The 12,626-nt window shown below is 28.1% G+C and overlaps 1 protein-coding gene across 34 annotated transcripts in view; it reads left to right on the top strand.

Moving 5' to 3' along the window:
• The window catches only part of LOC147810073 (recombining binding protein suppressor of hairless-like), a 42,130-nt gene that overhangs the window by 14,448 nt on the left and 15,056 nt on the right, over window positions 1–12,626 (top strand). For 18 of the 34 annotated variants that reach the window (XR_015434162.1, XR_015434159.1, XR_015434160.1 and 15 more), the window contains 5 exons: window positions 471–559; window positions 1,015–1,119; window positions 4,448–4,523; window positions 6,549–6,642; window positions 10,323–10,412. The gene's annotated coding sequence lies outside the window, so the exon portion shown is untranslated. Of the gene's footprint in view, window positions 1–470; window positions 560–1,014; window positions 1,120–3,579; window positions 3,684–4,447; window positions 4,524–6,539; window positions 6,647–7,304; window positions 7,370–10,322; window positions 10,413–12,626 lie in introns of those variants that run through there. The other 16 variants (XR_015434175.1, XR_015434172.1, XR_015434161.1 and 13 more) reach the window with 11 other exon arrangements.

Raw genomic sequence — 12,626 nt, 5'->3', positions numbered from 1 at the left:
CTTGCAACAAACATCTACCCTATTTGGAAATACAAAGCTTATTAAACATGAACTATGACTAGTTATGTTAATGCAAAAATTGAACAATCAAAAGTTTTTTTCATATTTCTTAGTTTACATGAATTAAGTACATTCCATTTACCTCTATTTCATTTGGTGATTCTCCTATTGCAGGTTTTATTAAAAAAAAAAAACATGGGGTTTTCTTTTTATAAAAATGCTAAATTAGATGACTTCTGGTACTTGTATCAGAAACATTACCGACCATATCATCTATTTAGTTGCACTTGAAATTCATGTTTAAGACAGTATTTTTAAAAACTTATTGGAATCACCCTACACTATTGGAAGTAAATTTTGAAATAAATGTTTTTGTTTTATTCACAAAATTAACATTGTAGTTAATTTTTGAAATATTTATCCCTATTCTTCAGTTAACAGAATAAAAATTTTACTATTCTATGTTTCAGTTATTGTTTCCACGTGAAGAGGATGAAATAATAGCCCATTCAAAACTTTTAGACAACTTAAAAACTGCAGTAAGGATGCAACCAAATAGGTAAAAGTTAAAATCCTTTTTGCACAAGTATTGTATTGATATTTAATGGTATAATATATAATATAATACCACTAATTAAAATATAATAAGTATTTTAGTGATTAACTAGGGCATCTACAATAAATCCCAAAAGGGTGTTTGACCTCTTTAGTAATTCTGTTCTAAATTTGAAATTTTATGGGTTGTAGCACATTCTTAATTTGCTCCCACATGGATTTAAATTAATTTCATTAAATTTTTTCTGCTTACAATTTATAATTTGTTCTCATATGAAAATGTCTTTTGTGAATACAATAAATACATAGTAAAAGCTTGATTAGCCAGAATGTGTGTGAATTCTGAAAATTATGATTACTTGAGATAAATTAGGGTAAGTAAGGCAAAGATCATGTATATAATATTAAGCATATACATGGACTTTGCCTTACTATTGGACTCTTTTATTTAATTCATAGAAAGTTTGGCAAAAGCTGGATGTTTATCTGATGATGCTAAAGCTGGAATAACCCCAGCACCTGGAATAGTACCATGTCCTCCACCACCACCTCCATTTCGTATTGGTAAAACAGCTTTTATTTCACATAAATACAATATGTGTTAATGCATTCAATTTCAATATAATATTCTGTTATCACTGTTATCCAGTCAAGACACAAAATTCTGTCACACTTTTTAGTAGTTACCGTAATTTCGCGGAGAAACGCCGCCCTGGTATACACGCCGCGCCCTCAAAAATTGGCCAAAAAAAAATAATATTTCGTCGCACACGCCGCGCCGGATTATACTATACCAAAGCAGGTATTGATTACAGACTTAAAACATGTTCTATGTACGCATATATACATAACTTAAATAGTTAAATAAGAAACCAATAAAAGGATATTAAATAAACAAAAAAAATTAAGCAATCCTACTAAAATGGATTTCAATAACTTTCTAAGTAAATATTAAGCATTTTCTAATTTTGATTTGAAGTAACCATTAAAATATGAATTAAATAACCAATGTAACAATAAGCATTAAAATTTTTAAAAATAAAACGATCTTACTTTTAAATCAGCATTAAACGATAAGTCCAAACAAATTTTGTGCAAAGCAAAACTAAAATTTATTCATATATCACATGTAATCATATATCTAGATATCAAACATAATCACATCCAGCAGTTAAAAACCTTCAAAATCTGAGCTCTCAGTATCTGAGCAAAATAAGTTTATAAGTTCATTGTTTATTTCCGGGTCATCCCCATCACTAGCACTTTCATCACTTTTGGTTTCGTTGCTCCCGGATAAAAGTTCGGCTTTCTTGAAACCGTTTATTACAGTTTCTTTTTTCACAGCTTTCCATGCTTGTGACACCCATGCGGCGACCTCATCATAACTTGCCCGCCAGATGTGTCCAGATTTAGTAAAGGAGTGGATGCCGCGCTCCATCCAGTTTTCCCACAGCCGCCTGACTTCTTGTTTAAAAACCCCATTCACAGTGAGGTCCAGAGGTTGCAGCACCTTTGTTAGGCGCCGGGGATAACAGCAAGTTCTGTGGACAATTGTTTCTTGCACATATCTTTGATGGAGTCCATTTTATGGGAGCGCAGCGAGTCGAGGATTAATAATCCGCGTGGCTGGAAAAAAGCACCTTTCCTCCTCCGATAAACCAAATCCAGCCACTGTAGCATCATATCCTCGCACATCCACCCCTTTTCGTTGGCTCTAATTATAACATCTTGAGGAAAATTACCTTTTGGTATTGTTTTCCTCTTGAAGATCAGCAACGGGGAAAGCTTCTCCCCCATTGCGGAACACCCAAGAACACAGGTGAAGGCCATTTTTTCGTGGCCGCATGGGGAAAAGGAAATTCCAGGTGCGTTGACCATTCTTTGGAGTAACATTAAAGATAAAAAAATAAATAAAAAGCATAAGTAACAGGTGGAAAAAATGATGATGAAATTTCCAGTGTGGCTTCTAAAAGGCAAAATTTTCTAAAATAATGCTATGTAAAAAAAAATATTTATGCTATATAGGCCGCCCCGTTAGATACGCCTTTTTATTAAATTTTCAAGTTTTAAATCAGTTACGCCGCGGCCTGTCTCCGCGAAATTACGGTATATGAAAATTTTAAAAGTATTTATTCTTTGAAATGGTTTTATATACAACCATAAGTACATTAGGGAAAATAGGATTGTTTGAAAATATTGAATTTTGTTAGAATGACATGTAAGAAAAAAGACAGTACAGTTTTGAGGTGAAACCTTTGAATATATTAACTAAAACTTTTTCAATTTTCAGGAACTTCCATTATAAAGCAGACAATTTTTAAAATTATGCTCTCTGTCAATCCTACACTTAAATAATATCCCAAGCCAAAATTTCTCTTGGTGATGATGCACATCGGTAACAATCTCTTAACCCCAAGTTGTTGACTATGATATAAAGCCACAAATATATCGAGGCATATAAAATTGTTGATAAATATTGAATTTTCTGAAAATGTTAGGTAATAAAAAAAAGAAACAGTTTTAAGGGAAAAATTATTCATTTATTAACTTAGTTTGCCATTCATACAAATAAAGAAAAACCCATTATAAATTTAACAAATGACATAAATTTTAAAACTGTAGTCTCTGGCAATTCTGCACATAAATGACAGTCTTTAGACTTAAAAATTGTTTCTTGGTTGAAAAAACATTCATGTAAAAAGAGATGATTTCAATGAAATCTAAGTCTCCTTCTTAGCTTCATGCAGTTTTATGTGCTTTTATGATTTCTTAGCTGCAAACTTTACTGCATCAAAAAATCAATCCCTGCCCCTTGTTATTCAATGTTAGTGTATAGCTAGGAAATTTTTGCACAATATTACCAAGGAGCTCAATGCTTATAGGGTCAAGTGAATTCTGAACAAATATTTTAGTATGGTAATTTTTCAACTGTTTTTATTTGTAGAAATTTTATTGAATATTATGTTTTTTTGTGTCTTCTTTGATTAATTATTGTGATTATTTTCTGTATGAATAATTTTTTAGGCTCATTAAGTGACAAACCTTTAAATTTGTCAAGAGTGATGTCTAAAAATATTCCTCAGCCATCAAATCCTTTGAAATCCTTTAATTGGTGTAAACTACCAGAAGTAAGAAAAACAAACTTGCTTATTAATATACATTTCAAAAAAATAATTCATAAGTGTATAACCAATGTTATTTAAACCGTTTGGGAAAACTGTACAAAGATATTGATTTACAAAAATTTGATAAGACATTTTGTGCTTATCAAAAACAGCAGGTAACATTTTCATAAAAATTAGTAAAATAATTTTTTTCTCTGATTGCATTGGATTTAATGTATAAAATTAAACTTAGATTAAAATTAAAAATATATTCTGTGTTTTTTTTCTCAATTTCTTTGTGTTTGTTCATAGGTAATATTCCTTTTAACACTTTAACTAGTTTCTACTGAAATTTATTCTCAGTGCATAACTCTTGAACGATCGTAAATATTGAGATTTTCTGTTTATTTCTAATTTGAAAGCTGTGGTGAAATATACGTACACATGTATATGTAGTAAAGAAATAGGAATTACTCTACATTATTGTTAATTTTAAAAGATTATTACGTTTGGTTTGTGAAAATTAGTCATATCAGTTTTTCTTTGAAGCAGCTTTTCTATATTAGTTAGGTTTCAAAATTTTAAAAAAAAAAAAATTTAAACACACCCTAATTAACAAGTCTCAACCTTTTCTTTAAAAAAATATCAGTCTCTTTGATCTATCCTTACATTACAGAAAATTAAGAGCTATTATAAACGTATACATTTATATTATATAAGTGTACATTTTGCATATTTTAAATGAATGCCTATTATGCTTTTCTTAAGTACTTGTTATTAATTTGTAGTGCATTGGTTCAGTTATAGAAGATATACCAGCAGTGGTGACTAAAGCCAAATCAAGAGAACTCTCTGTCATTGATGGTAGGCATGTTCAAAATTGTACAATATTGTTATCAAAATTAAGACTCTCAAATGAAGAAATTTGTAGAACAATTCTTAGTATGGATAATAAGGAACAGTTACCAAAAGATATGGTTGAGCAGATAATTGATCTTTATATATAAGTATGTATATTAAGGGGGAAGAACAGTTTTAGTCAATTTTTCTCAAAAAAGGATACTTGGATCTCCATCTGTTGCATTTTGAGCATTGCTAAGTTTTGACAAAGTAATCATGTGAAAAATAGTCTCTTTCTGAGTGTTATTACACAGTGAAGAAGGACGGTACTATGCTAAAACCCTACCTTTCCACACGCAAAATCATCTTTCTTTGTATCAGCTTTCTCATTTCGCTTAAACTGTTCTTCCCTCGTAGGTTTCATATGTCATAGGTCAGTCGAAAAATTCAATTATTTGCTATGGATTCTCTGATATTTTCTAATTAGTCTGACTGTTTTTAGGTTTATAACAATAAGCTTCTTTTCTTAAATGTTTTTTTTTAATGTTTCTATAAAATTAAGTTTACTTGGAATTTGAATATTGTAATAATTTTTTGCATTGTAACTAAATAAATAATCAATTTAAATTAATTTCTAATGATTGAGGCCCCTGGTTACCCATCAGCTACTGGTTCTTTTGACCATTGATGCTGTCCTCTTTTTTTTTTAAACACAACATTACCAAAGTAGCAACTAATATTAGATAACATCAGAAAATCAATAAAATCTAACGTTATCTTGCATAACTTCTAATATTAAAAAGATACAAAAAGTCACTGTTTGCATTAGTTTTGATGCTATATGATGTTAGATTTTGTATTCTGATATTATCTTGCATTGCTTTTTATTTTTTGGAGTAAGCCAGAGGAAGATTTGGATGGTAGTAGAATAATTAGGTGAGATAGTTTTAATTAATTTTCTATATTGTTGTAAAACAGTAAAACATAGAACAATAGTTTTTATAATGTCATTCCATGTATTATTTACTTAGCAATACAGAAATACTAAATAAAATTATATTAGCGAATCCCATTACCATCCATTTTCCTCCTTCCTACTCCAAAGTATATCTTTTGTTCTTATGTTATATTATGATTTTTTTTTTTAATATTTCAAATTTATTTAAGAAATAATTCTATATCTCAACTTTTATTTTTCATACATTTCTTCATACAACTTTTATTCTTCATACATAATCTTATTCTTCTGCAATGTTTGTAAAACATGCTTTAAAAAAGTCGTAATTTAAGCATTTGCAATTTGATAATTATCATTCATTATTTAGATTCTGAAACTACATAATAAAAAACCACCCTATATAATTACAAAGTTAAATTTACATTTGAATTAGTTGAAAATTTATCTTAATTTTTTTTTCTCGTGAAATGTAACTATGTCAGTCATTTCCAAAAATATTAAAATAAAATTATATCTAGAGTTTATAAATTGTTATTTTCGTAATAATTGAAACAATAGATTTTTTTTTTAAAAATTAAAATTATTTTATTGCATTGTTTTCTTGCTATAAACTGTTTTTTTAGTGATTGTTCTAGGGAATGTTTTCTTACACTGTGGTAAATTAAAACGGCTTTTTCATTCTAACTTAAAAATTCGCTGTGCTACTTGTCCAGCCATGCACCCTTCAAGAAGTAAGTCTTCAGTACAAAAAAAAAGCTGTATGGTGGCCATTTTGTATAATAACGCACCAGAAGAAATTTTTTTTTTTTACAGTACATTGCCTGATGCCAAGGATCTTTTTCAGAATGTTGTTTAATTCAGCTATCTCCCTCAAAAAATTTCTCAAGCAATACTGATTTTTTTCACCACTTAAGTTACCTCACTGTAAATTTTAAGTTGCAACTCATATTGCATATATTTTTTTTACTTCATTTTTGCAAGAATTTTAAAACTATTTATAAAGTACAGAAATTACGTAGCAACCTGTATGTTACTCTTTTTCTTGTAATTTTTTATTTAATATCATTATTCTTGTTTTAAAGCTTTTGAAGTTTATGCCTAGTCATGAGGAAAAAGTCCTTTTGGAAGAACATAGCATAGAAATTGACAATATGGCTAGATCTGATAGATTTTTATTTGAAATAAGCAAGTATGCCTTATTTTTTTCTATTAAGTGATTTTGTTAAAAGCTAAATTTAAGGTATATCTTTTTCTACTGAAAATAAAAATTTAACTAAATTATTTCTGCAATATTTATAATTGAATTATAATACAATAAAGCTTGAAATATCATAAAAATCCATCTGTTCGCCAAAATGAAATTTTTTTTCTGAAAATTACCAGTCTCATATTGAATTAATTTATCCCGCCATTCCCCAATTTAATATTAAATCCAAAGTGACTTAATATTAAAAAATAATTTCTTTTGGTAGTCTCAGTTAATGATCAAAGTTCCTTGTTAAGAAAAACTTTTTTAACTTTTTTGCTGCATTAAACCACCATTTTTTAAAAAGGGCAAAATAAAAAAAAATTATAGTACAGTAAAGCATATTCTTTATGTCTGTCAGGGGACTGATATATTATCAGTGTTTAAACCAACGGACATATAACTTAAAAGGAAACAAAATGCAAATTCACCATTGAAATAAAAATTTTAATAATGACTTGATGGGAGCATTAGTTTTCAACCTAATATTAATGATGTAGAAAACAATCAACATGGTTATTAATATAGTTAACAAAGCACCTGTTACAATTATCTGTCAGTGAAATTGTTTTGTGCTTTTAAAAATTTTTTTGATTTGTAGGAATGTTTCTAAAAACCGTGCTCAGAGATATGAAATTTCAATAATGAAGTTCTTTTTAAAGTTTCGATACAAAGTTTTTTGTGAGTACTGATCTTTTATGCATATCTCATTCTTTTTCAGCGAATAATTTAATCCCTACTCCCTATTCTTAACTACTACTTTTTTATGGAACTTACTTAGTTGAAATTAGGGGGGGGAGGATTCCTTTTGTGAGCCTTGCTTAGAACTTTATGAATCCAGGCGAAATAATTATATACTTCAAAAAAATTGTGGTGACAATTTGGGTAAAGTATAGTGGGACAATTGTTACAATTTAGTACTAATGCATTTTTACAACTAAGGCCTATCCCAAATCATCACCAACACATACAAATAAAGTATAAAAAAAATATCTGTCCAGAAATAATGATCACAAGGGATAGAATTAACTTAAGCAATTTTAGTGATGATCAACTCAATTATCAAGATTTACTCATGAGAATAAATTTGGCCATGTGGCATAATAAAATAAGATCATTACAAATTATACTATATTACTATATACTATATTAAATTATACTATACAAATTATATTATATCAACATGTGACAAACAGATTTGAAGAATCTTTAAGAAAAGGGAATCACTGCTGGAGTTAATAAAATCTAAAGTCACTTATCTTGCACATGTGCTTAAAAATGTTGAGGAGCTGATGATCTATTTGTAAGTGGCAGGATATTATTCGCTGGATTTATCTTAATTGTTCAGTCCTGTTGCAGCCATTCTTTCAGGGTAGATGTATCTTTATTCTTCAGAATTTTCTACCAAAAATCCTTTTCTCCACTTCTTCTAGCAGCTAGTCCAGTCCTCTCCCCTCTCTTCCTCACCTCTCTCCTGCCCCTCTTCACAGGTTTTCAACCCTTACACAAAAATTGGCAGACCAAAACTGCTTAATTTATTTACAGAGAGGCTATCTAAAACAGTCAGACAGTTTGGGCAGAAATAGGCTCACTGATAGTCATAAAAAGGAAAGAGAGTTGTAGCAACACTACAAAATGAGACATGTAACCAATTGTTTTTTTAACATAAAAAAAAATTAAGTTGCATAGATTAAGAATGAACTGGAAATACTATGAAATGACAAATAAATGAAAGAGATAAATAAAAGTTATAATAAAATAACTGATGATAATGGTAATAATAAATGTTAATAAGGGAAAAGGATAAGTGAGGAACATAAAAATAATGCTTTACTGTATATAAAAATAAAGTTTGTAAGAAATACATATTAATCGCTTAAGACAAATGAAAATAATAGCTAAATTTAACTTTTACATCTAAGCAGCTTTTAAAAATAGATCAGAGCAGTTTGGATTTCATCAAAATTTTTTAATAATGAATTTTAAAATTAATTTAAATGAAAAATTTATAGTATCTTGTTTGTATTTTTCAACAAGCAGGAAATTTTTTTATTAAAAATTTGTTATATAAATATTTTAAATGTACAGTTTATTTGAGGTTGATAAAGTATATAAATTGTTTTATTGTGGCTCCTTGCCAAATAAAGTTTTCATTTTGCCATCACAATAAAATTGTATATATTTTTAAAAAAGTGTGACCTTAGATTTTTAAATAGAAAATGCTATTTTTTTAGTTTATTACAATTCACAGGTCCTGTATATATTTCAATCCGAAATCTTCTTTTTTAACTTTTTTAATGTTATTATTAAAGTTATAGTTTATTTAAATTAAATGTACTTGAAATATTTGTAATTATTTAAATCAGTGTTTCCCAAACTTATGACTTTTGTGTAACTTTTTTAAATTTCTCGTAACGCTGTCTACCACTGATAAAAAAATGAATGGATTTTTTTACTATAAAAAAATGCCACTAAAGTTAAAAATCACATCTGGCTGTTGATACCACTAATTATTAACTGTTATCTCTGCAAAAAATAGTCAATAGAAAAATATTTAATCATAAAGTTTCATGGCTAGTTTTATTTTTAAATAAAATGTTTTGAAATTTTCGTTTGTTGCAAGATATTTTGCATAAGAACGTGTACCCCAGGGGTGAAAGCGAGACGGAAAAGAGGTAAGGCTGGTAGAAAAACCATTTAAGTTATTGCTAGTTTTCGACAGGAGTTTACTTTAAAACTATTCAACAATTTCTTCTTTATCTTGGAAAAGAAGCAGTTTTACTTATATCTTAAAACTATAGAAGAAATATTGATAGTTACAGATATTTTATTTTTCTCAAAAAAATGCTAGAATAAAATGTCTTTCGTAGCAGTTTTTGCTCTTTTCCGTCTTACTATAAGGGCTTTCAGCCTTTGTGTACCCCCGCTGAACTGTTCCCGTACCCCTGGGGGTACGCATACCACACTTTGGGAAACACTGATTTAAATTGTCAATTAGTTGTCTTTATTTTAAAATATTTCCGTAGCTTTATGAAACAAAATTGAAAAAGTAGAATCATGTTGAATTAATTAAAATTAAATACTTTTGATTGTTAACTTTGTCATCTGGCTGCAAAAAATTCATATCCTTGCTGACATTAGGGCGGAATTCAGCTAAATTTTCGCAATTACAATGGCTCACTCAAGCCAATCAGAAACCTGTAATTTTGTAAACATATCGCATCTTGCTATACGCAAAAATACAGGCTTTTGATTGACCACATTTTTCCATCGTATTTGTGAAAATTTAACTGAATTCCACACTAGAAAGTCATGAATTAACAAAATATAGATTTTTCTTTTGTGTTCATATTATAGATTTATGAAAGAGTTAACATAAAACTGACTGATTCTACACTGTACACATACTTTGTTAAAAAAAAGTTCATTAATGAAGGAAACCTAAAATAAAGTTTTAATTCGGTTTAGGGAGCCCCTCTGATGTGGGGACCGGGGCAACTGCCCCTCATGCCCCTGCCTTTGTCAGTCTTTGAGTGTTTGACTGAGTAATGCTGTTATTTTTCTAATAAATAAATAGCAATAACTAATTTCATTCACTTTAAATATTTTTCTTTTTCAGAATTATTCACTATGAACAAAGATTTCAAACTTCATTCTACAAAAAAATAAATCGCAAGAAAGAGTGAGTGACTCAAAAGCAAAAATAGAGGTATTTTCTTATTATAATTTATTGTCAAAAAATAAAAAATTTGTATTTAAAATTATTCCCATCATTTTTACAATGGTTTTATTTTTTTTTAAAGAACGTTTTTCTAATTTTAGTGTTCAAAGTTATTTTTTTAATGATAAGGATATTTTTTTTCCATTTGAAGTTATAAAAAAAATTCTTCAACATTAAATATTTTATATTAGGTCATTAACAATACATCTTTTTTATAAAAATATACATAACTTTAATTTTTATACTTGTTGGTGGAATAAGTGAGCATCAGATATAATTCTAATTTTATTCTCAATACTCATTTTTTATGATGTTTAAATTTTCTCATTCAAACCCTGCTTTGGAATAGATATTTTTTAGAATCAGGGCTGATTGTGCTCCGGAAAAAATCCGGATTTCCGGATTTTTCGTTAACAGTGATCCGGAAGTTTCCGGAGATCGAAGGTCCAGACGTTTAAAAAAATCATTGATCACAGAAGTTTCCGGAAATCAAATTTTCAAAGGTGGAACTTAAAAACACAGTTTATTTTATTTGTTTGTAAGGGAGAGCCAGAGAGATACTTTATAAGCTTATTTTCATAATTAATTTTCATTTTTTATCAGTAAATAGTTGTTATAATCATTAACTCAAAAAAGAAAGACATATTTGTAAGTTTTAATTACTTCTCCAGGTCATCATAAGTATGTGTAAATGATATAGGTATGTGAAAATTTTTAAATATATTTTAAGTAAACTAAGAAATATTGAGAAAAAGGAAAAATTTTCTAATTTTTCAATTTAAACTGGGTTTTTTTTTTAAACCCAGGAAATTTTCTGGAATTTTGACTTGGGCTCACAATCACCCCTGTAGAATGGAACTAAAAGAAAAATTAGATTCAGATTTTCATAGACATAATATGTCTATATATAAAGTTCTAGCATAAGGTTCATAAGGAGGAAACGAAGTACTATGAAGTTTTTTCAACATTATATCTTATAAAGTTTCATCGTAAGGTTTTGATCAATAACAAATAGTCTATTATAAATTTTCAATTTATGTTTACCAAACTCAAAAATTTGTTAAAAGTCAAGTGGAATATGGTATTATATCTCACTTTGAGCTACCTTCTTAACTTTTATACGTCACTTTGAACATTAGAAAGCCAGAAAATCTATCTTTTTCACGACTTTCAAAAAGGTCACTGTTTTCTCTGCATCATGTAATGTTAGGTTCTATGCAAAATAATATTATTTAGAGTTTGCTGTAATATTTTGCATAAATTTTGATGCTATCTAATTTTATATTTTCTGTTATTATCTTGCATTAATTAATATTTTTGTAATAAACAAGAGGATGATTTGGATGGTAGTATAATATTTAAGCAATATAAATTTACTTAATTTTCTGTATTGTTGTGAAACAGTAAAACATGGATCAGTAGCTTTATCATTCCCTCATTGTTTACTTAGCAGTACATACTAAATAATAATTAATTCTGCTATCATCAGTTTTCTTCCTCTTCCGGCAAATTATACTTTGTGTCCAGCTGGTTTTTTGTGAATGATGAGATGGCATTGCATATTTCTTAGGTGTTAAAATTTCTTTAATTTCTTAAATTTAATTTTTTTGATCATTTTTAATTCAATTTTAATTAAATTCAACTAATTATTTCATTTTTATTACATTTTATATAAAGCTAATATAAATATTTTATTCTCTTCTTAACAATCAATGTAACGGTTAACGTTTTAATTTAATACAAATGTATAACTCATTAATTCACTGTTGTGTGTGAATTGAATATCAAAATCTATTTTTAACTCTTTATTCCTTTAACTATTTTATTTCTATTACCACAAAATTGTTTCTGTTACAGGGTTATTTAAAATGGCTGGGGACTTTCGCCCTTTTGTCCGTCATTGACAAAAATTCTCATCATTTTTAATAATGTATTTCTTCGTTCCTATAAAGCCTTTTATTTTGTCTTCCTTGTCATGGAAGTAAATTTTGAAATGCTCTCTAAACAAAACAATAATTGCTTTATATATGCAATAATTTAATTTATCGTTTTCTGTAATGATTATGTCGATAAAGAGAACTATTTTAAAATTTTTTAAGTTACTTTCTTCCAAAAATTTTCTTTCACTTTTTTCAATGGTCATATTCTTTCAGTTTTTGAAATTCTACCTAACAAAAAATCTGAATCAAAATCCAAAGGCAC

Source organism: Parasteatoda tepidariorum, chromosome 5, assembly GCF_982258835.1.
Source record: "Parasteatoda tepidariorum strain Cologne lab strain chromosome 5, Ptep-v5.0, whole genome shotgun sequence".
Taxonomy (NCBI): domain Eukaryota; kingdom Metazoa; phylum Arthropoda; class Arachnida; order Araneae; family Theridiidae; genus Parasteatoda; species Parasteatoda tepidariorum.
The sequence above is the reverse complement of the archived record's forward strand: the minus strand, read 5'-3'. Positions and strand labels throughout refer to the sequence as shown.